At 44.1% G+C, this 25334-nt stretch overlaps 1 protein-coding gene and 1 long non-coding RNA gene across 19 annotated transcripts in view; one reads left to right on the top strand and one right to left on the bottom strand.

Moving 5' to 3' along the window:
- LOC126874937 (zinc finger protein rotund) overlaps positions 1–25334 on the bottom strand; it is a 406667-nt gene that overhangs the window by 320761 nt on the left and 60572 nt on the right. For 3 of the 18 annotated variants that reach the window (XM_050637445.1, XM_050637454.1, XM_050637458.1), the window contains exon 1: positions 19336–19586. The exons of the other annotated variants lie outside the window; for them this stretch is intronic. The gene's annotated coding sequence lies outside the window, so the exon portion shown is untranslated. Of the gene's footprint in view, positions 1–19335; positions 19587–25334 lie in introns of those variants that run through there. 18 annotated transcript variants of the gene reach the window in all.
- Positions 413–12664, top strand: LOC126874942 (uncharacterized). The gene is made up of 4 exons (XR_007693131.1): positions 413–4726; positions 4802–4960; positions 6058–6372; positions 6848–12664. It is a non-coding gene; the product is annotated as an uncharacterized LOC126874942 (long non-coding RNA).

Genomic DNA, 25334 nt, shown 5'->3' with positions numbered 1-25334 from the left:
TCATTTTGCAGACAGAGGTGCGACAACTTCTGACTGACGGCGTTCCAGTATGTAACAGTGTTAACTTGCAACGATGCTAGATACCATTATATAGTAATAACATATAACAATACCTAACATTATAATTTATAACATCTTCGATATAACACAATTAATATAACAATGAGAAATTGTTCGTGAAGCTACACGTACGTTTGCCAATGCTCGACAGAAAGGCAAGATCGAATCATTCACGTTGTTCCTCAGTTTTACCTGAAATCTTTCTCCTCGCAGCTGACTACTTTTTCCGCGTAAATGGTTCATCAACCTTTTACAGGCAACGATCGATCGGTGTGTTAAAAACTGTACGGTTCCGTTAAAAAGAAGCAAGAAGCTGGGGAAGAGTGGGGGACAGACCTGAAGCAGCAGCAGCAGGTTAACACCTGAAGAAAACTGAATCGTCAAGCTTGCCCCGGATCCGGCTGACGGAACCAGGAATACCGCAACGACAGTGACTCGTTTTGAGCGGAGAAGCTGTCGAAACTCACGTCACGGACGTATTGACTAGGAAATCCGACGTAGGAGGAGTCGGAGGCGAGCGATGAGAGGGTGAGCCAGTAAACCGGGACTCGACCTCGCTCCGCATCTATGCCGCACACATCGAACCGAATGCTGCACGGCTGTGTGCATATCGGTGTGCAATACATCGAGCAGCGGCAAACTCGCAGTGCGAGCGAGCGAGAGAGAAAGAGAGAGAGAGAGAAGAAGGATGACGGCGGAGGATGAGGATGAGGTTGGAGGAGGTTGAGGGTGGAGGAGGCCCTCCAACCTCGTTTTCGCTTTCGTTCGGCCGCTAGCTCACGTGGCACATATTCACATATTCATCTCTACGCCCCTGCCTTCATCCCCTTGGCGGATACACACGGAAACGTAGCACGTGAGTCGATGTTCGTACGCGTACGTGTGTGTACATGTGAAACGCACACGACCGAGGAACGTGACGGTATTTCACGTGGATGCGAGAGAGGCTCAGCTGTGCCGTGACGTATAATCCCCGACGTGGCCCTAGCGAAACTTATTCGGCCACGTGCTTTCGAAACTTGGAGCCGACGCGCGGCGTGTGCGTACGCACGGACCACCGGGTTCCCACGCGATCCCGCTCGCTACCCGTCGCGAAATCGGGATGCACCGTTGACCTTGCGGCTATTGCCGCACCGCACGATCTACGATTTACGAGGCCGCCGCTGCGCACCGAAATAGTTGGCGGTATTACCGTTTTCAATGGGTCGAGGTATCGCATGGGCTTTAAGAACGAACATCGAACAGGTGCGGCGCTTGTGGATTTTTACGTGTCCAAGAACAGCGCTGCGAATTTTTTAGGAAAATCAGGTAATCTAATAATTAGGCAAGAAACGACAGGTACGTGCCAACAGCCGATAATCCTGGCTTTTCTCAACTTTCGAGAAATATTCCAACAGAATGGAAAGACGCGATTCCATCGAAGAAGCTACGCGATCTTGCGACGGCCGAGATACAGAGCCAATCTGCAACGTGCATCCAGTGTAGGACTGTGGTGCAGGACGCAAAATAGCCGTTTCGCGAAAATCCCCGAAGCGTGTCATTCGAGCTTTAGGGAACCTGTTGCTCACCTCTGCCTGCATCGTCTCTCACCTACCACCCTACTTTCCTTTTACACTACCCAGCCCTGTCTTCGGTTCTGTACACCAGCGATCGCGTGTACGTGTGTACAAGCAGCGACAACAACCACTTTGCGAGTACTCCGAGATCCGACCCAGAAGTGAAAGCAAGGAAGGAGGAAAGACGGAACGCACGCCACTGTCTTATGGTAAAGTTCGCGGGTTGCACCAAGGGTCCAACGGGGATTAAGTGGCGGGGCGCCACTTGTCAGGCTGGCCGTATCTACATCTGTTCCCTGTCTATTGTCTAGATTTATTCTGTTACATCGGGTGCGTGGAAAAGTTTCAGTCTTTTCTTTTCTTCAGCAATTTCCTTCTACTTGTACAGAGTAGACGCAATGGTCCTAATGCCGTGCCCATTTCGCACGGCTTCTCGCCAGCCAGAAATGCCATTGCCACGTTCTCTGCTGTCCGACTAAACTGCGAATTTTAATCCTTCGAAATGCATCCACGTCGTTCGTTCAGACATGGGAAGAGACGAAGTTTGGCGGAATTAAGATGAACATGGAAAAATGGTAGAATGCTTCGCACTAATTGCTGATCTGAAACGCTCATAGAGGAACAGACGATAGCAGCGGAAAGTAAAAGCGAATAACTCAAAGCTCGCGATAAATCGGTGCACGCGCTCTTTATATTGAGAAATATGCAAAATATCGCGAATAAACCTTCGTTCACAGACCTGAGAAGAGACGGTTTGGCAGAAGTTGAAAAGTGGGAAGATATTTTGTATTAATTGCGGGCCTAATTAAAGTCATAGAAATGCGGATATTATCTGCTGCTAACTACTACATAGGAAAAGGCTGGAATCGTGGAAAAGATCGGCACACGACGCTCTTGGTGTTAAAGAATATCCAAAATATTGCGAGTCTCGGTCTTTCGAAGTTGTTCATTCAGTGCTATTTGGAAGAAAACGTATAAAGTAGCCAAGATGGAGATAACTTTTGTCTGGTTTGCGAGAAATACGGAGGCGAAGATGGTTTTAATGCGGATAGAGCGAAATAAAGATTTCATCGGGGCGCACTCGGCTGGCGGAAAAAGAAGGAGAGCGGATAATTCAGGGAAATCAGGCTGTGGCAAAATGTTAACCGGGCCAAACACAAACGGTGCTCGTCCCAGTAGTACTTCTTTTCAGCCGCAAATGCCGAGTACCATGTAGACGTTGACAATAGAAGCGGGCGCACAAAGGCCAGCAGTTCAACTAGAAAACTTCTTTCATCCTCCTCGAAATCAGCGAGCGTTGAATCGCAAATCGTCGCATTAAGACGAGCCGCGACATTTCCACGAGAGCAATCTCAGCGTACCACGCGCCGTGTGAAGAGTTCAATTTGTGCCAGGGGCAAAGATCCGATTCACCTCGACTCGTCGTCTACCATCGAACTAGCGTGTACATTTTCAAAGAGCGAACGCAGGGGGAATTAAAGAGACCGATTCATTCATCTGCAGCTTGGAAATTGCTTATCAGAAAATGGATTTCAATTACGAAAGAATATCAGGAAACAACCAAGTTACAGGAAAATCGATGCTTATTCGAATTCAGCCCACTCGAGTTTGACCAACCTAACTTCAAAAGAACGTTTAATAGAAGATACGAAGAAGAAAAAAGAAAGAAAGAAGGGGAAACGTAGGAACGCGCGCGTGTGTGTATCGTACGAAAAAAGGTGGAAAACAATATCGGAAAGTGGAAATAACATTGCGTTACAGAGCGACCTTGTCCTTTTCAAAGCAACCGATGGTCCAATGTATATCAACTTGGAGCTTGAAAGCCAAATAAAATAAGAAACTCGCGTTAGAAAAGTAGATCGGTCACAGGTCGGATGATTCTGCTATTTGGCATAAACTTTCTCCTTCTTTTTCCAGTGACAACGATGCTACGCGTTCGGCTGCCAATCGTTCAACTGAATCGAGCCCGAATATTCCATCGGAATATTTCCACGAAGACAATGTGGCCTGAAAGTTTCAGTTCTCGTTCTTCCCCGAAGAAGTAGACCGCAGTGTCTACGAAACTTGGGGTCAAAATGCAGAAGCAGAACCGGGAGATCAAAAATCAAAATATCTCAACATCGTGGCAGTTGGAAGTGGAAAATTCAGTATGCCATCGAAAAGTGCAACTTTAAATTTCCCATGCAGGCGGCGGAGCCTGAAAATCCTCGGAATTCGGACCTGTCCTGAATCGGTGGAAGTAGACCGCAGTGCGTACGATGCCTTGACGCAAAATGCAAAAGCGAGACGAGATCGTTGGTCCCGAGAAGTCGATAATATCAAGACAAACCGAACAGAGTTAGAAAATATCGCACGGCCCATCCTGCGGCTGACGTTTCCACCGAAAAAGCGGGGTCGGGCGATGGCCGGAAGAGGGGTCACCGTAGCAATGACAAGGCAACGAGCGACCTTGGGAGCCTTCCCACGGACACGGCTAACCAGTACGGCGAGCGTGCAGGGGGGAACGAACGCAAACAACGAAGCAACACGGCAGCGTGAGCACAGTCGTCACCGGCGGTAACCTACATTTACCATGGAAGAGAGGAGAGCAAGCGAGCCGCTTCTACGTGTACGTGCACGAGCAACAGCCCGAAGGCGGTCGAGGGACCATTTGCTGCGGCATCCACTTGCGCGGTTATGAATGGAGAAACTTCTGGTCTCGTGGGCTCGCGTAAACGTTAACACGCCGTCCGTACACGCGAGGGTCGGCCCGCCACGAAGAAAGGGCTCCGGTTTATATTCTCTGCGAGGCTCGTGCAACTGCGAGATCCGCCAGGCCAAAGGAACGGAAACTGAAGAAGGATACAACGAACAGAGGGAAGGTGAATGCGAGCGGCGAGGACCGCAAGATCAGCGGCCATCCGCAGCGCGCTGCTGTTGTACGCCAAGCATAGCTCGGCTTCTCGCTCGCTCTCGCGTCTTCTCTTCGTCTTACCCTCTGCCCATTCCGCAAGCGTTTATCCGACGTGTACATAAATATCCGGTCGACTACTCTGTGTACACGAAGAAGAGCGAACGAACGGCGATCCCGGCCGTCTTCCCTCGTGGCAGGGCCTCGTGTACGTGCATAAGTACGTGGCCCAAGTAGGAGATGAAGCAACCGTGCACCGTGTTCCTCCATAAATATACTTTGCTTACATTCGTAGGTTCTTGCGGATGAGAGAGCCGGGCTGGCGAGAGTGGCCGGTAGCTGCGAGAGTACACGCCGCCAAGCAGCGGCGAAGAGGGGAAAGAGGCAGACAGATGAGGAACGTGTACACGTACATGAAAACCACCAACACGCAGAACAATGGAGTAAGCAACAGGTACGTGTATGTACCTACACACGTATATAGACAGGCTGGCGCATTTTCCACGTGGGCCTGTGCGCTCGTACATATTCGTACATAAGCTGGGCTCACCCTACGCTAGGTAGCTCGATGCGCCTTCTCTTTCTCTCCTTCTCTGCGTCTTATGCCTGCTGTTCCGCTTCCTCCCACCCTTCCACACCCTTCTCACACAATCTTTTCACCCTTTTTATCGCTCGACCCTGTTCCCTACGCGCGCTGTCTCGTTCTATCCGTCTCTCCACGTCGGTCTATCTTCCTATGTGTGGCTCAAGGCCGTTCTTCTTCGCTCCACGTGGATGAATCGCAAATGGCGGCTTGTCGCCAGTGGACGCGTGTCAAATCGAGCGGAAGCGACCAGACCAACGCCAAAGGTTCTTCCGCGTTCCTGCCGCGGCTCGCGAGACCCGCTAGGTGCCAGGCAAACGGACACGACTCCGTTGTTGGACAGAAAGAGAACGGCTCGTGGTCACGCGACAGTAAAGGACGACCATGGCGATACGTTGACCGCTCGACAGCTGAGCTTCCGTGACGCGTAAGCCATGCACTCGCGAGGCTGTGAACCATGGACAGACAATAGAAGAGATACCGTAGCTAGGTACGTTCGCCACGAACCTACTGTTGTTCCAAACGTGGGCGAATCTCGCGGCCACCTTGCAACTGTAGCTTCTGCAGCTACGTCGTTCGAAAATAGAATTCGAGAACGCAAGTAAGTCGATGGGAAGGTACCGCAAACGAAGCGTTGCGTCAACGCTTTAATGGGTTGGTCCTTGGCTCTTGCGACCTCGTTGGACACTTTGAGAAGCAAGCGATTACGAGTATACTGTGACGAATTCTTCTTGACGAATATACGTTTCTTCGTGACGAATATACTCGTCAGAGGTAGCTAACTGGCTGTTATCGACTGACTTTCCCACTGTGTATGGGACTCCATAACTTGACAAGTCATTTATCGTCGCGTACGTACATTCTCCTCAGAGTTCCAACGACGAGAATTGAATCCAAGATACTTTTATCGATAATTTTAATTAACGTTAACGAAAGCTTCTTGAAGGACAACTGTTTTCTTCTCGCAGATACTGCTTGCTCCACGAACTACGTATGAGCCACCCTATAGAAGATCGAATTGGCAGAGAACTAGAGAGATGGATGGAGGAGAAGGTTCGCATGGACGTATCGTAGTACGGCATAAAGATGATAGAACCGAATACCGAGCGCATACCAGCAGTTTGACGTCTGTCTGCCAGCATAACCATCACGAAATTCCGCCTGGTGTTCTTGACCTATTAGCTGCAGGGTTGCAACCTGACCGTTTCACTTTCTCTGCTTGCGCAGCACTGAATGGAAAATTCGAGACCGAACTGTGAATGAGAAGAATACGGTTCCTACAGGTAGGCTGACGCGTCATTTACTTATTTATTTATTTATCTACCTATTAAAGCGGACGTATAAGTACGCGTAATATGAAACGCACATAGAAATTAAGTCCACGAAACTACGTACTAGCAAACAGTAGATAGCAAACTAATATAAATCAAATAAGAGACAGCAATTCTTAATCGATGACCGAATTGAGAAGAAATATCAATCGAAGTTTACTATTATGCCATTGACATTCGTATGGTAGCATACAGCGTTTCATGGGGTGCGCATAAAGGAAATCATAATATCGCAGACGTCTCGCAGGGGCGTTCGATTCGAGGCACTCGACGATTCAATGGCAGTCGACAAGGCCATCGAACACTCTGCAGGCGAACAAACTGCCACGAATCTTCCCTGCGTTCTTATCGCGACGCGAACATTAGCTTGGAAAGGATCGAACGAAAGGAAATTTTCATACAGTCGATGATATCCTTACGTTTTCAGCGACGATAATGCAACAGCCGTGATCAGCTGGTGACGAACGAAAGCAACGGCGAAGGATCTGGCTGGCGCGCAGGACGTTCACACGTTCGATGCGAATTCGCGAAACTTCGATTTAAAAATAGCAAAGCAACTTTCACCGAGCATCGGCACGCACGGCATGATAACATGTTATGACGACACGGCGTGTTTACCCGGCGCTCGCTCAACGCCAATGTAACGATATAAGCCATTCGTTCTGTTCCTGAAGGCATTACGCGCCGCTATAGGCGTCGTAATATCGTTGTTTGCGGATTGACCGCGTTTTACCATTCGGCTAATTAATTCCATTAACTCGCTGCGGGGTGGAATAAAAGCGCGCGTATCGGCGCCCGGCAACGGAATTGTAACGCGGCCACGCGCACCACACTATTCCGTGTGTATCGAATTAATGAAGTTGGTAATCAGCGTTGCCAGATTCTGACTTTCGTACGCCGATGGGGACGAGGCGGGAGGAGGTGCCTCGCCCTCCCTCCTCCGGCGTTCTCGCCCGACAAAAGTTAATTACTGCGGCCAGATACATGGGCGTGGGCGTGATTAATTATCGCGGCGGAGCGACGAACTCGCACCTTTGCCGGCATACGCAGAAATTTATGGAACATGTGCTTTGCGCTGTTTGGGAAATAATACCTGGTTTAATTACGAGACCGGTGTGCACGCGCGTCTGCAATTATGGGGAAATAAAATGACGATAACGAACGAGCAGATCATTACAATAGACGTACGTCGATGCGACGCGATTCCGCTACCAATATCCCGCTTTTCCTTTTCTCTTCTGTTTCCTCTTTTTGCCTATCGTTGCTTCCTTTTTTCGGCCACATTTGTACGCGTCTGTGGATAGCACAGGCGCGCGTTGAAGCGGATCGAGAGCAAGCAATAACGTCGCGGCGAACGATTAACGTTATTCTCACGTGGTCAATGTTTCGTCTATGGAATTCGCGATAATTGCATTAATCGTGGTAATTAATAGGGCGACACGTCCCGCAGCTTCGATATCGTCTGATAATCGACACCCTGTCACCGTGGCGATAAGCGAGCAGCGACCCGACCAACGCTCTTCGACTTAAGGAGCAAGCAGCGAGACGATGCGCGTTGTTGCGTATCGAAGGAACGTACATCGACGAACTGCAAACAAATCGACTGCGAATAGTGACGAAAGGTGGAGCTGTTTGAGTTTCAGTGGAATGTTTCAGCGATCTAAGTTTCATATTCGGCTGTTTAGTTTGTAATTTGTGATGTCTAATTGTATGTGTCTAAATATGATATGTACAGTGAAGTGATTGGTTTCAAAATTTAATTTACAATTGTACGTTCATTGTTACAGGTTTCTTCAATTCGGCAAACTTTATGTAAATTCTTACATCATCCGACTAGTCGATTTCTCGATTTCTATTAATACAGGAATTTGCATAAAGTCGGACGAACGAAAGAAATAGCGACGAATGTACAGTTTTAAATAAAACTTCCAAGCTGGTCGTTTCACCAGGTCTGATAAGGTTTGATTACGCAAGTTGCGAGAAAATTTTCTAATTTAACGAGCATCGGAATTATTTTAACGTCCAAGGGAATTATTTTTTACGTAGTCTGTGATAGAAAAGCAGTGTTCGATGGTTAACTGATTTTCGAACGTGAGAAATTGAATCATCCTGTCTTTTGTCAATAAGAAACACGTATGGACATTGGAGAAAATAAAAGATTGGAGTTGTAATTTCTCTTCCCAACGTCGACTTCGAAGATCGCGTAAAACGCTTGCTCCATGCAAATCGATATCTAACGTTTACTTACAATGTGCAATTATTATTAACGTAATAAATAGTGTAGATATAAGTACGTATTGTCGCGACTTATGAGAAGAAATATGCTAATAAGTTAGCTGCTGTGTAATTGCCTGACTATGTTAATGTGCGATATTCAGGAAACAATAGAACTTACACAAATTTATTATTAATTTAATAATCTCGCGTTACATGAATTCCAAACGCACTATTCCATAATATTCTGCCGGAGATATTTTAATAAATAATTCCTATACGTAATAAACTATTCAGAAAAAGCCATCGCCTACGCCAGTTTATTATCTCTTTGATAATTCCTCGTTACATCGATTTAATTCGCTAGGTATCTGACGTTTTATCATTTAACTGAATTAGCACCGAAACCTGCAACATATTCTACAAAAGATATTTTAACAACTAACGAGAAGATATTTAATAATAAACCAAGCAGCAAATGCTTCCTGTCTGACTTAACACCCGGACAAACCATCGCCTACGTTCTATTTCATTTAAAATTCTACATTCGCAATGTTGTTCCTTTCGTTCGTCCAACTTCACGCAGATTCTTGTATTGGCTTGGCAACTAAATGATTGCGGGTTTTGTCATTAAGTGGTATCGACAAAACCCGCAATCACTTAGTTGCCAATATCAACAAAAGCTGAGAAACCGACTAATTGAGTAATATAGGAATTTTATTTTTCTTTTTATTTGGAAGAACTTTACAACCAATTCTCATTGAGAATTATAAATAAATTATCCTCGATAATAATAAATAATTATCGTATGTTTGATCGTAGCTGAATCCAATGATTAAATCTAGAGGGTGTCCTTTTAGTCTGCGGATCTGATCCATCGTGTTGAGTAATTGAATAATTAGTAAGTTTTGGTGCTTGTTAATTCCTACGTTATGTCTATTACTCAATTTACATATTTCTTCTTTAACTGTGGGTATCTCAAGGTCGCGATGTATCGTTTCGTTGGTAACATAGCAAGGAGCACCTTTTAAGAATCTTAGAGTTTTTGATCCGAATCGTCGAAGGATTTCCACGTTGGAATTAGTAGGTTTTCATATGGCTAATAATACAGCAATTTACGTGAAGTTACAGCTACAAAATAAATAACGACGAACGCAGAATTTTGGATGAAATTTGGAAACTGGTCGCCTGACCAGACCTGGTGACGTTGGCTACTGTTAAATCATGCGAGATCGCCGATCACTATCCCAGATGTTTGTATCCGGCATCGAACACGATATTACCTACACGTAGGTGTATCGACGATGTTCTGAAACAGCGGTGCGTTTATGTACTCACTGGCAGACTGTAAGTACGTAGTACTGTTATGCGTTGGCATGCGTGACGCAACAGGAAGGTGCGATCCGACGTGGACTTCCCTGTGCCGCGTTGGAATTATATTTGGAACATCGTATCGTCCTGTACATCGCCGACGTTTTAGATAAGCAAACGCATTCTAAAAGACATTTTTTTCGCTGCCGTTAGCCAGGTGGCATTCGCCCGAGGAATGAGTTATGCTACTTGGGGGCCAGCATTATTACGCGGGTATAATGAGCGTAATTGTACGAAATATGCGCAGCAAGGGATGGAAAACAAATATTAAGTTACATATTTAGAAAGTTCGTAGCGTGTCTAAGGTAGCGGATATTAAATTCTCCTTTATGTTTCACTACGATAGAAGAGCATCGTTTATTAGGATATTTTATCAGACAGAGGAACGCAAGATGCCCGAATGGGTCGTTTTTCTCATTGAAAGATAAATATTCAGCAAGCAAACGTTCGATATGGAAGAGAAATTGTCAAGAGACAGAGAAAAGAGAATCTTTTGGTTTTTTTTTTTTTTTTTTTTTTTAATAAACGTTGAACCTCGACTGGAATATTCTTCTATTCGCAAGATTGTCGTTTATTCTGGTTGTTGTGAATTTTGTTCGTGCCACGCAATCGAATACGTTAGAAATCTGTGGCGAATGTGTTCCTATTAAAAAATGGAGAAAAGATTTCCGGCAGAATGACGAGGCTATTCAACGGAAGAATGAAATGCTAATCCCACGAACGTGCGTTGCTTCTGAATTTTCCTTCGATCTCGCTTTCAACTTCCCGATCAACCCGATGTATTAATTTAATTTATCGATTCACTTGCCTTATCGATCTTCAGGAAACGTCTTTCCAAATTTATACAACGAACTTCGCGAAAGAATTCTAAGAAATGTTTCTAGTTTTTCCTAGAAACCTACACAAAAGGGAAGAAAGGAATTTTTCTATTAACATCAAAAATATTTCCAATCTTTGACTTAATAAATAATTGTAAAACATAGACAACGAGCATTGCAGAATTTGCTCAGATTTTTTGAAGACTCGGAACATCGACGAAGCTAATATTGAACGTAAATAATCCAACGAGAATGGTTTCGAAAATTTCTAGCATATACTGGGTGTTACTAATATACGGAACAAACCGCAAATGTAAGTTTGGGAAACACAGCATAGCTGAACGTATAAACGATGAATATCGATGTTGCAATTATTTTATTAATTTCGTATATCAACTTTGCGTCTTCGAAGCACCGAGATTAGAAATTGTTTTATCCAAAACAATATTTAATATACAGGGTGGTTGGTAACTGGTGGTACAAGCGGAAAGGGGGTGAATTCTACGTGAAAAAAGATGTCGAAAATATAGAATAAAAATTTGAAAATATAAAACCTTTAAAAATTAGAAAAATAACGTTAATCGAGACAACGATCTACAGTGAGATCCGTTACAACGAGACGCGATAAAGTGCAGGCGTACCGAGCGTAAATTCAAAGTCGATTTTCTCGAAAACAAAGCCTCGAACGAAAAATTGTTATTCTATATTTTCGACGTCTTTTTTCGCGTAGAATCACCCCCTTTCCGCTTGTACCACCAGTTACCAACCACCCTATATATACATATAATAATAGAATATAAAATATAAATAATAATACACATAATAAAATGCAATTTTACAAAACGCATCACGAGAAGCTTCCAAGACAAATGTATCAACATTACGCGTTATCCTGATCGTCGTTATAATCTTACGCTTGCAGAGCGACAGAAGATGATTTAAATGATCGATCCTTTCGCATGGTTATTGGCGTGTAATAGTTTCGTAGGAAATAAAATGTCGTTTAGTATGCAGTTCGTAATGAGAAATTGTATAATATGAAATATGGATCGTCTATGGTTCTAACCGTATAAATATTTATTAGTTATGGCAGTGTTATCACTATGGTCACGCTTTTAACCCCGTTACGGTGCTCAACTTTACTTTGCGTGCGAAGGTGATTCGCATGCATGTAAATGTTATCTTCGCGTTGTTCACTGCGATGAACGGCGGGTTCTAGCGCAAATAAAAGAAATATGAATCGTATCGAACAGCGGATGATATAATTTCGCGCGAATATACAATCGATGGAGAAAAATGACGAGTTTCTAAAAGTCGAAGCAGAATAGAAAATTTGTCTACGCACTGTCTACGTACTGGTCGTAAGATGAAACAATTTCATCCTCTTTAATTAGCCGCGGTACTTAAATAGCTAATTAATTAGCCGGTAATTAAGCATCGCAAAAGGATAATTTCTCTTTTATCCGGCGAGATCTCGTTTTAAATGAAACTTTCCATTGATTCGAGTATTCGAAATAAACCTGTTGCTAATCTCTCCGCGTGTCCTCGTTAACGTAAATAATTGAGCGTGATATTACACGGTATAATAGATCTCCTTACCCTCAGTCGTACGTCTGCTTGCGCGTTTCAAACGCGTCGAAATTATCAGTCGAATAGGGAAATATATCGGCTGATCTGCCAGCAATGCTTTTCGCGGAAGCTCGACGAAGGTTAAACTCGTTCCCTAAAACCGTCGGAAGCGAAAAGGCAATGAGAAGGTGAACGCTTGTCCGGCAGTCAGTGTACAACGGCGAATCGAAGAATTGCCATAAAAGACACGCTGTAGAATTCGTAGCCTGAGGAATTTGCTACTGTACCCTCTGTTGCGATTCTGCCCTGCTTCTGTCGTCCTCTTTCTTACAACTCTATAATTTTCACTGCTTTAATACTTTTCTTGAACTATCAATATTATATAGCAGTGTACTATATCCAATTAATAATAATAGTAGGATACATTGAATTGAAATTAATACGTACACTACATTGAGAAAATTAGTTTTAACTTATTAACTACGAAAATAGGAATAGGGAAGTATGAAAGAAAATAGGAAACTAAGAAGTATGTTTTCATGCGGTCATAAAATTTGCTCGGGTATGAAGCCAGGTATAATTCCGTAGGAAATTTTGAAAACATTTGGGGGGGGGGTGCAAACCCTTGGAGGCGGAGCAAAAGACACTTTTGCAATGTCCGTCTGTTGCGATTCTGTCCTGCTTCTGTCGTCCTGTTTCTTAAAAACTCTATAATTTTCACTGCTCTAATACTTTTCTTGAACTATCAATATTATATAGCAATGTACTATATCCAATTAATAATAATAGTAGGATACATTGAATTGAAATTAATACGTACAGTACATTGAGAAAATTAGTTTTAACTTATTAACTACGAAAATAGGAATGGGGAAGTATGAAAGAAAGTAGGAAACTAAGAAGTATGTTTTCATGCGGTCATAAAATTTGCTCGGGTATGAAGCCAGGTATAATTCCGTAGGAAATTTTGAAAATATTTGGGGGGGTGCAAACCCTTGGAGGCGGAGCAAAAGACACTTTGCAATGTCCGTCTGTTGCGATTCTGTCCTGCTTCTGTCGTCCTGTTTCTTAAAAACTCTATAATTTTCACTGCTCTAATACTTTTCTTGAACTATCAATATTATATAGCAGCGTTCTATATCCAATTAATAATAATAGTAGGATACATTGAATTGAAATTAATACGTACAGTACATTGAGAAAATTAGTTTTAACTTATTAACTACGAAAATATGAATAGGGAAGTATGAAAGAAAGTAGGAAACTAAGAAGTATGTTTTCATGCGGTCATAAAGTGTCATAAAGTGAGGGTACAGTAGCCACTTAGAAAACTCCCATAACGAATCCAAAATTCCATTCTCTCGTTAGACTGGTTTGCCAAGGTCGCCGGGAATTCTTCCCTAACAAGCCAGCGTAATTAAAGGAATAATCTTTAATTAAAGTAAAACACCAAACAATAAAATTAATCATCGCGTTATCTTCTTACGAGAGTTCGTAATTATATTAACGCAATTAACGAACCCCTGGCGTTCCTCGAGCGAGACGCGCGCTTATGCGTGTTCGACGGCCGAGGGAGCGTCGGGACGCGTCGCAGCCGAGCGGACAGCTCGCCGCCAGCGTCGAGCAGCTGCGTGAAACAGCCGGCTGGACGAGCCTCGTGTGTACACATATACTTCAGGTATAAGTGCATTAACGTTCTTCCTGTTGCACTTCGTTTTGCCCCGCGTTCCTCTCGCTCCGTCTACTTCGCCCTCTCTCCGCATCAATCGACGATTGATTGGCAAGACGAGATAAGAATCTGCAATTTGGCTGTACAAGAAGCAGGCTTGTTGCTGCAGCAGAGCCAAGGTTACTCGAGTGTCGAATAATTATCGACCGACGCGATACCGAATGTGTACAAGGACGCGTGCACGTGGACGTAGGTTGAAATAATTAGAGGGTTGGCTGGTCGTACGAGTTGATCGAGCACCGATGCGTTTGATATCTTAGGACCAACTATTTCAAGCCATTTAAAGGCCTAACGATGATTTATCGTAGCGCGTTACGGATACTGCAATTCTGTGTTCACAGTCTGTAGATTTCAATTCTGTAGATTTGTAGAAAGGTGGAAGATACGGCGACCAGGGAAATGTTAAGTTCTAACGCGAATGCTACCACATTTGCTGTTTTATTCCGAGTATCTGATTTTCTCATTGATTTTGACTGTTAGAGTGGAAACTGTATTTAACCGGATACTGCGTTTAATATCATCGACAGATCAGAGGTCGAGAAGGCTCGCTCGTTTCGAGGGAAGAAAAATTACTTCGCAGTCTTAGGAGAAACAGCCGCGCATAGAAATAGAGCAGAATATGAGGCTCTTCTGACTTGCAACTATCAAGCTAGCTGTTAGGAATAAAAAGGAGAATTAGTTGGTATAAAACATTCCTCGCTGCTTCCTTCCAGATTAACACGCCATAAAACTTCCCAATTCCAGCACCTAATTAACGCCAAATATTAACATACGTATTTCCCTCATTTGAGAAGACCTCTCGGCCGCTGGATGTTACAGCGAAACGTCGCAATTAAAATAACGATAATTAATCCTTTATCTGATTTCCGTATCCCTTTCTGCTTGCTTGCGCAAACTTCTCACTGGCTGTTGCTTCTGCAAGCGTAAATATGCGATATCGATGGAAAAACCAGAAGACAAATATTAACAAAAAGCACGGAAAGCGTATTGTGCGAAGATTATACGACAGCACGCGGAACATTCGACAGTTTGAAAAATTTGAGATTGCAAGAAACGAAGGATCGACCGTGCGAGTCTGTGGAAACAGCCGCTCGAAAGCGTACAAAGGACGAGCATACCGGAAACAGCTATAGTGTCGTGCCATCCGTGCTATAGCGTGGGCAAAAGGCAAACGACAGAGTGGGGCCTGATGTTGGAAGAGGCCCACCACATGTACGTCTGCACAGCTGTCCCTTCGTGTGCACTCTCAGCCAACGTTTCGCTTTCCGCCAGAGGCTAGGATTCTTGCTTCTTACTTGCCCTTCGTTTTTCTTCAAATTCGCGAAATTCTGTTCACGGTTAGCGGAACTGCGTGCAACGACGATACTAATTGCGCACAGTGCACGTACGTATTTTTCATACACATCGTATGGTGGGTTGTGTATTTTTAAAATAGCGTACCGTATGCTATACGCATCGTCTTTGATACAACGTGTTTCTAGCGTAGCGTGTGTTCAATGTAATTTAACATAAATACATGGCAACAGAATTGATTACAGAAGAACGTAGATGCGTTAATTGCGTTTATGTTTTTTGCTTCCCTCAATGAAAAGCAAAGATTCATAAAGTGTTGGATTTCTCAGACCTTTTCATCGCCCTGTATATTACGCGTACCAAACGACCGACGCGTAAACGAAAGATGAATTGTATTACGAAGATCGTGGTGTAGATTGAAATACAAGTCGATGGATCTCGTATCTCTTGCACTTTCTACTATCAGTACGTTCTTCAAGTACACGATAACAGGTGTGGTTTTACGATCCATTTGCTTTATCGATTCCTCCATTAAAAGATTATAATATAGATGATTCCATACGAATGAACACTTTTTACGACTTCAATTTTACTAAGTAAATATTTGATTCTTTGCTTAGACAGGAACGAAAAAGTTCGATATCACGTCCCTTAAAGCGGATCTACTTCTCGCTCGGGTAATTAAGTGACTCTTGTACCGGCCACTATCGGACATCTATGAGAATAAAAAGCCAATATCTTGCCCTCGTCGTGTCCTCGTGCGATGCAAAAAAGGAAAAAAGAAAAATCGTAACAGCTACACTCTGCCATACACTTGTCCCTAAACGATCTGGTAAAACAAGAATCTTAACACGCCCTTAATACGTACACTGTGATTGACGAAAAAAATAAACTCTACGACTTTGGGCGTTTCCAATTTTACAGTTCTCTCCGTGTGCAAGCTTTTTCGTTGGCAAAAGTATTTAACGTATCTACGGTCGATTTGAAAGTAAACACCAGGTACATTTTTAATTATTCGTCGCGCGTCTCACAATGAGAATATTCTTTCGTATTTTCCTCGAGCTTAAGAAATGTACGAAAAACAATATCTTGTGCCTACGTAGATTGAACAATTTTCGCGTTATAGTAGCACACCAGAATAATTTATTTATAATTCTCAATGAGAATTGATCGTAAGATTCTTCCAAATAAAAAACAAAAATGTTTTTCCAGGAGATGTATAACCCCGCAAAATGTGTACATCTCTTTATATACAAAAAACACCCTATATATATACAGGATGGTTGATAACTAGTGGTACAAGCGGAAAGGGGGTGATTCTACGCGAAAAAAGAAGTCGAAAATATAGAATAACAATTTTTCGTTCGAGGCTTTGTTTTCGAGAAAATCGACTTTGAATTTTCGGTCGGTACGCGTGCACTTTATCGCGTCTCGTTATAACGGATCTCACTGTAGATCGTTGTCTCGATGGAGAAATTAAAAAAAGAAAGAAAATAATTTTTATTCTATATTTTCGATTTCTTTTTTTCGCGTAGAATCACCCCCTTTCCACTTGTACCACCCTGTATATATATTTAAACGAGTATCCTTAATGAAAGTTGAAAAAGCTGGAAGAACGCGTGGCTTCGCGGCGTCTAGCTCGGTTAGAGATCAAGGCAAAGTGAAAGAGACAACTCGTGCTAACTCGTATGTGGAGCACATAACCGTGGAGGAATAAAAAGAAGCAGCGAAAAAGCAACTGTGTGTGCATTAAGCTGCGACAAGTTTGCATGGGTCGCGTCAACGGCTAAGAGACATCCTTGTCACTTTCTTCTCTCTCGTATGCTGGTCCGCCCGCAAAATTCAACTCGAGTGCATTCCACCTATCTCGGCTTGTTCACGCTTATTTACTGGACGGTGATTGCTGTTCTCGAAGAACAGTTTCGCGATAACCACGAACGTCCTCGCTGTGCTTAGATCAACGCACTATAGCGGCCGTCTCGCTATAAATAACGAGGCCACGGTAAAAAGCACAAAACTGAAACGAGTTCAGTGGAACATCGCGCAGAAGAAGCCGTGAAAAAGTTTGTAGTCGAAGGTTTAGACTGGCGATGTTAAAGAAAACGATCGACCAACACGCCGTAAGGAAATAATAAAGGAAACGATCGACAAAACGAATTCATGGTTGAACGTATTTTTACGATTTCAACGATCATAAAGTGTGCAACATCGACGTTCCATCGTCGCTTATTTTTAAATTGTTTTCACCGATTAGATATCGTTTATTGCCGGGTAATCGATGAATTCTGCGCGGACGTATCGCGCTCTCCAACGAAATTGATAAGGACAGAATGGAAATTTTATTGGCTAGAAATAAAAATAAAAAGGAACGACGAAGACGCGAACGAATCTTCCAACTATTTCCGCTGTAATCAGAATCGGAAATGAGAACCCAGAGACATCTCGAAAGTGTTTCCCTTATTTCTATATATTTCAAGATTCTTCCTACTTGCAAGAAGGCGATGCCTCGTGAAAATGAAATTATTAGATTGAGAACGTAGGCAACTAGCGGCAGTTCCGAGGGAATCGATTCAGAAATATATCCCGGCGTCGGAAACATAATTAGCATGTCAGTGGCGTGTTTCATACAGCGCCTCGCACTATTTTCGTATTCTCATGTACGTCGAGCCCAGGTGCCTTACGACGGTCCTCTTTGGGGAACTTTCCGCGTTCACCGAATCGCGGTCGGTAAACAGTTCCCTTCACGGATGCATATGCGCGCACTATGAGCCCAATTCCGCCAGAAACGATTGGTTCCCTCTTCGACATCCTGACGTATCGCCGATATTGCAGCTACCTTCTATTCCCAGCTTTTCTCGCGATCCCACGATTTTGTTTGCAGTATAGATCTCGCCTGTGCGAGCGAGACAGAAAGCACGAATTTATACGAGGCTCGTGCGTCTCTCTCGCTCTTTCTCATTCCCGCGCAAACGCTCCCACTATATATTATGTCCATCCTATTCTCTCGTTACGCCATGTCTCTTCTATTTCTCTATATACTTCTATTTTCACCGCTGCTTTATTTCTCGTTGTATTTTATCATGTGTACCGTGTTTGCAGCGGTAATAGAGTTTTATTTGTGCGTGGAATCGAAAAGTATTAAACAGCGGCCATTAATGGCCACACGCATTCGATTCACCGTCCTATTGAGCCATACATTGATACGCGATGCTCTTTAAATTGTCCTCAATGATACAACAGGCATCGAATGCTCTTCGATTTTTAATGATTTTAAAGATACACGAGAAACAAAAGCAACGAGAGACCTTGCAATTTTGAATAAATCGTAAGATACTCTCTTCAAAACTCTGAGATAAAATGTTATCGAATGGATAGATCTCGAAACGGAAAATGTAGTAGTGCTGAACCGAAGTAATCCGGAGTATGCTATTGAGAACGGCCGCTAGACTTTCCGAACCGTTTGAAAATTTAATGTACGAACTGTAATTATATTTGGCGTCAGCTTACATCGATTTCCGAGAGAAGTACGGAAAATTCGTAGCTTCTCTTGAGATCGGTAGAGCTCTGATGTTATATCTGCCCGGTAGTTTGCAATAGAGAATTTCTCGTTCCAAGTAATTTACCGAAATACGTATTTTATATCAAAGAAAAACTACATTCAAATACAAGAGTCCCAATAATGTTGAATTAGAGCGGAATTTCGTATCTCTTCCGCCATTTTGTCATAACCTACATCGTATATTATATACTACATTCTTAACGTAAAGAAAAGAATCTACGATACGTAAGACCAGTTTAGAAGTACGTTCGCGTGAAAAAACGATGGTTACGTAGAATCGTTACGAAAAGAATTACGTTAAAATTGTAGAAGCGTGAAGAAGAGATACTGTAAATATAAAAGAAAAGGTTGCTTAATCTAACCGTGAGCAGCGCCGAAATTTCGTCGTAGGCGTTCCGCAGCCCAGTATGTTCGTTGTTACAAAACGTCGGCCTTCGGCCGCTCCCACCAAGTCAGATTTCAGTCCAGAGTTCTCTCCTCGTGTGCCTTGGTTTCGTCATCGGCGCAGACAACGAGCTCCCGGGGCTCGCTCGCACGAAATTCTAAACACCGCCGCGATATAACAAAACCACTGGCCACTGGCCACGAGAACGTCTTCATCTAAAACTATTCTCGCGTCTCTGCTTTATCGGCTGCTGATATCGCACCGCCTTGGCACTTAAGCTCCATTTTCCAGCGGTATTATTTCCAAGTACTAAAAATAGGATAAATATACCTTTTCGTTTAAAGTTTCGACACTACCGTACTAGGATACTCGTCCCAGTTATTTCAACTACATTAAGGCAAAAGATATTTAAAGTCATCAGGCCGATGAATTTATAATGTCATTTTATGTATTTCAAAAATTACGTATACATGCCTCGTTACGAAGAATACTCGTGAATTCGCAGAGCAACTATTTTCGATAGCGATATATATATTCATTTCATCGTGGTAGATTCGAGACTGCAATTTTCATTTCAAAGGAATCGTTAACGTTGCATCCATCGATTCGTAATTCGAATTGATTTCTGGGCTGCTCGATACGCGTTGTTTTCGGCACGTGTTCCACGAAAGTGGACTCGGTTGGCAAACACGTCGCCGTCAGCGTATCTCCGACGTCGCGCCGTGACACCGTGGGCAAACGACGCCTGGTCTGGTATTCATACAGAATCGAGTTACAAAACCGAGTTGTAAAAGCTCTACATTGACGTTGTCTTATATCACGTAGCCGACGCAAAGCGTAGCGCACCAGTACCATCAGCAGCAACAGCGCTGCTACCCGGTGCTGAGTCACTGCTGCGTTGCCGATACACATCCACGCTATTGCTGGTGGCACGGTCGTGTAGCGTTGCCACGTTTCGTGCCTTCCCTCCCTTCACACCACGCCCCTTCGTCCAACACGATAGGCGTCTATCCCCACTCCTGGCCCTCGAACGATAAAGAGGAAAACAGGAATAAAACAAAGACGGAGAGACCGTGCCGATGGAACTACCGTAGAGAAAGAAGGAGAGCGGCGAGCCAAGCGCAAGCCAAAAAGAGACAGAAATAAAGAGAAAGAGGGACAATGCAAGAGCAGAGAAGGACGAAAGAGGCGTCGCACCGCGCGTTCAAATTTCATTGCGTCAAGCTCACGGTACTCTCGCGTCTGCTTAGCGCGGAATTCAGAGAAAACGTCGGTAATGGAGTTTCGTGAGATAAACGGCAGCAGCGACGCCAGCGCGGCACGGTGTTGGCCCTGGTACCGGATAGGGTTACCAACGGGGCAACCAAAACATTTTCCAACAATGAAAATCCACCCTCCTTCGATCCTCTCTTAGACACGCGTTGCAAATGTATATTCCTTTATATATAATATATATATTCCTTATATTATCTACTAGATATAGCGTTTAACAGAGAACGTTCGACTTGTCCGCTTTGTTTTTTCTTTCGAGTCGAAGTCGTTGCGGCGAGTCAACAATCCTCGAATCTCCAAAGGCGCGAAAACAATCCATCCATCAGGGGTGTTTACGGTACCGCGCTCGGTCTTCTTTCAGCGGAGGTTGGCTGGCAAGAGCGACCAGACTCCGGCACCAGAGTCCGTTTTGCGCTCTGATTGCTAACCCCGTGGTTCTTAAATCACCGGTGATCCCGATTTAAGCTCCGACCGCGTGAATTATTTTTCGCGTTCAAGGGAGCAACCCGAGCTCGCTGTTTATACATCACCGTAGGCGTATGTACTATCGCGGCTCGTATAAAACACCACTAAACAACGCGTTTCCTTTCTTCCGCCGGCTTTAAATTGTATACGTAACGGTAAATATAATGATCTTTTTCCAGTACACGCACGGTAAAACGCAGAATAGGTTCGCGCGAGCTTCTGCGTTTAATGCAGAAATCTAATCGACCGTTCGATCGTGCCTATCAGATAACGGGCAATGGTAGTAATGGATGGGCTTCGGTAAGCCGTGAGAATGCCAGTATCGAACAAAAACGTCCGCCGCGATTACAATTACCGTTCGTTCGTTAGACGCTCCAATTCCCTACGTTTCTAACGATTGGCCTTATGTCAACTAGACGGCATTTTGCAAAAGATGAACGCAAGGTATTTATATCGCGTGTTTTCGATGCAATCTTTTCACCGAGTCCCACGAACAGCGAGAAGATGTTAGTTTCATTGGGAGATTGGAAAAACGTGAATTAACCACGTTGGTTGGGTTCGATTCGGAAGAAGTCGAACGACTCGAAGCTCACAAGCTCATTCACCGCGCAGAGACGATATAGACGATAACAAATTCTGAGCCGAGTTTGGGAAACGACGTCTGCGGCTTCTGAACGGTCAATTTCCCACCGTAGTTGATTTTGTACAGTACCTTATTTCTAAGCGAGTTACCAATTTTACTCTCGTTGTCAATCTGTGCGTATTTTGTGTCGCGTATAGTAACCTGTAATTATTATTTGCACGCTGATAATGTTCTAATCAATTTTCCGATGGCCCATGTGTATATGGCATTGCTCTTTCGTTTATCCCGACAATATTTAACGTATTGACGAGGTTTGGCGGAAAAATCGGCCAATATCGTAAATAATAGAAAGGCCAGTATCAGCATATTTTTCGGAACAATTGGGGAAGCTGGCTGGCGTGTCCTTGGAAACTCCACGCAAAGATAGTGTCACCGATACGTAGTGCTTGTTGGAATTAAAAGAGAATGCCAGGCGATTTTCCGAGAAAACGATGCATCGGAGAGTGGCTGCACGGCCGGGAACGTGGCATGGAAAAGAGGAAGCTGACGTGGAAATAAAAAGGACGACAAACGAAAAGGGGAGACGAGCGAGAAGCAAGGACGGCGCGGCGACCGAGAGACAGAGAGAGCGAGAGAGACAGAGAGAGAAGGAGGGAAAATACGTGAGAGAGTTGTGAAACGGGAACGCCGTGCGCATCGCAATGCAAATGCAACTGACCCGATAAAGCTGCATTGGGTCATAGAAAGGGAAAATACAACCTACAAACGTGGGGCTGCCGCCAAAATACGATTTTTATAGCCTCTGGGCGCCACGCTCTTCTCTTCTGTCTCTCACAGTGACGTCCGCCGCCGACCAACGCTACCCTTCGGCGTCCCACGCACACCCCCGCGTTTATGTTCACCATCTACGTTCATCCTCGTTCTGCCCCTTCGACTTGCTCGCCCGATCTTCGCCACGAAGATCTTCTCCTCGAGTACGAGAATGGAAACTCGAATCCCCGAAGCTCTACCTTCGCCGTATTCCTGTCCATGCTGTTACATACAACTACGCGTACGCGCGTGTGTGGAAGAACTTATTTTTCGACTAATAAAGACAGTAATTTAGATGCGGTGCGATTGATCGCGTTGGAAAGTTTGCCTATCATAGACGACGCTGCTCGAACGAAAATGGCAATGGAAATGGTCCAAGACCGCTGATTTCCCTCTGCTTAAGTTTCATTGACCGTATTAGCTTCCATTACACAGTGGAATTTATTTTGCAATTAATAAAAAAAAAACCGGAGAAAAAGATCTAGTTAGACCTGATCAGATTCGGTGAAATCTGATTATTGGATTCGTTTCGATCGATCGTGTTGGGCGTTTCTTACTCGCTGCTCGAACGAGAATGGAGATTCTAATACGCGAATCATCCTCGTCTTTCTTTGCCGTTACTCTGTTCCCAGTGATGAGTAGAATTTCGTTTGGAATTAATAAAAAGACGGACTTACACTCGTTTAGGTTCGTCGCAGCGAAACGACTTGCCGAGGAATCTCGTTGCTTAGCCGCTTTGCTAATTGCATTGTTCTTGAGCCGCGAGAAAACCACTCCGCACGTATCACCGGCTTTGATGCGGCCCAAGAATTCTTAAATGTTCGTCGAGAAGCTAACTGTTGCACATTTCCCTTTTTTCCTCCGCTTAAATTCTAAGACTCTACGCGAGATCCTCGTCTCTTCCGAGGGCGTGTTCCACGTCGTTTGCTTTTCTACCGCGATCTTTCTCTTTACCCGTACGATCATTTCCGAGTAAAAATCGGCTCGTCTTTAAAAACTGGCTGTATGGTTTCAGTCTCGTGACAGAGATCAACGTTACGTCTCAATTAATTCCGAGAGCGAAGGGATGGTAGCTCGCAGCGTGGAATACCGACAAACGACAATACTAAATTCGCATTCTCAACGAGAAAACTGTACGTTGCCTTCTAATCGCAACGACCAAGTATCCAGCGACGTCCTTAAATCTCGTTGCTCGATTTTACTTACCGAGTCGATGATAACCGAGCGGCTGGTAAACAGAGACGCGTGAAATATACGCGCGACAAACACGTTCGCAATATCAAATTTCTCGCCATAGAATATCCAGATATCTGCTATCACGTTCGATGAAACAACGATGAAATAAAACCGGGAGAAAGAAGCGAGAAATTAAAGAGACCAGGCAGACGTATTATTATTTCGCAAAGAATTAACGAACGACCGAATGGCGTTGAATTTTAGGGGAAATCAAATGTTTCATTACGGTGAAATTTTGAATGGCACAAAGTCAAAACAGGTAATGGCGGTAACATAGCACGGTTGCACGGCGGCAAGTGGGGCATAATAAATTTAGGTATCGATCGAGCGGGAAGAGCGCGCGGATCTCTCGACCGGCGCACACCAACGCGCAATATTGTTGCACGTGAAAATAACAAGACCGCGTTTTCAAATTATGGACAATCTCGCGGAATTCACTTTTATGAGTTAGACGTGATCAATAGTCGCGCCGGATGCGGCGGGGATCCGACGACGAAACGTTACGGCCGATTGTATCTATACCACCCCCCTACATAAACCTAATTAAATTCGAAACAAACTTTACCCAGAGTGCCGGTATTAGTTTCTAGTGCGTTTTAATTAAATGCATTCCGTCCGCGAACGATCGCGCGGATTCGAAAAAATGATCGGACGCGCGTCTTCCTCCTGCCTTTTCCCAAAAATCCCCCTTAATTTTCGAATCGCGTTTTCTTCTCTTCGTCGTCCGTTTCCGTCACCAACCACGCGATAGTTTGCAAGACAGTCCCGTTATATCGAGCCTGTTCGTTCGTTTCTTCGTTTCGTGGCATCATTGGCATCGTGGAAGAGACACATCACAGAAACAAACAGTAAGTTGAGAAAAACAATTAGGTAGATCGAGGAAATGGTACTTGCGCTTTTCTGCTTATCAAATTGATCGATGCGCCTTGCAGGCAGCTCGTATCCTTGTGAAATATAAAATGTTATCGCCATAATTACCCTTTCGTTGCTATTAATTTGTTGCTATTTTGTTATTATTTCAGGTTGCGGCAAGAGGATGGCAAAGAGAAATTTGTCGTACAATTTGTCGACAAACCAGTAACTGAGACAATACCATTTTATAGAACAGAGGCGAGTTAGTAGACAAGTTTTCACCGAGATTTTCCATCGATTTTTCAGCAAACTTGAAACACGCGAATGTCCAGTTCTCGCGCGGTTTCGCAGTACGGAAATCTAAATTACCGCATGCCCCTTGCACCGAAATCAGTGTATGAACACGTGGTTCACTGGCGATCGGTCGGGGTAGAAAGTGCTTACGGGGGTGAGAGTGTAGAGTGAGCGGAGAATGGGGTGCATGGACATCGGCCGGACATCGGAATGGGAAACGGGTTAGCCGAATGACCGGCGGTCAGAATTATAGGGGCGGTGAATTGCGAATACTCGGCGTCTCCATGCCAAAAACAATGCACGCAGTAAAACGGTAAATGGAGAAACGACCTTATAAATGTCTGGCCGATTAAACGCCCATCGGGTTTATTCGCAAAGATCACGTTATAAGTGGCGTTCGAAGGAAACGCGAGAGAACTGTGCGTGTGTATGCGGCTGTCACGATTAACCGAGATGTCGTAGGA

This window comes from Bombus huntii, chromosome 17 (assembly GCF_024542735.1).
Source record: "Bombus huntii isolate Logan2020A chromosome 17, iyBomHunt1.1, whole genome shotgun sequence".
Lineage (NCBI taxonomy): Eukaryota > Metazoa > Arthropoda > Insecta > Hymenoptera > Apidae > Bombus > Bombus huntii.
The sequence above is the reverse complement of the archived record's forward strand: the minus strand, read 5'-3'. Positions and strand labels throughout refer to the sequence as shown.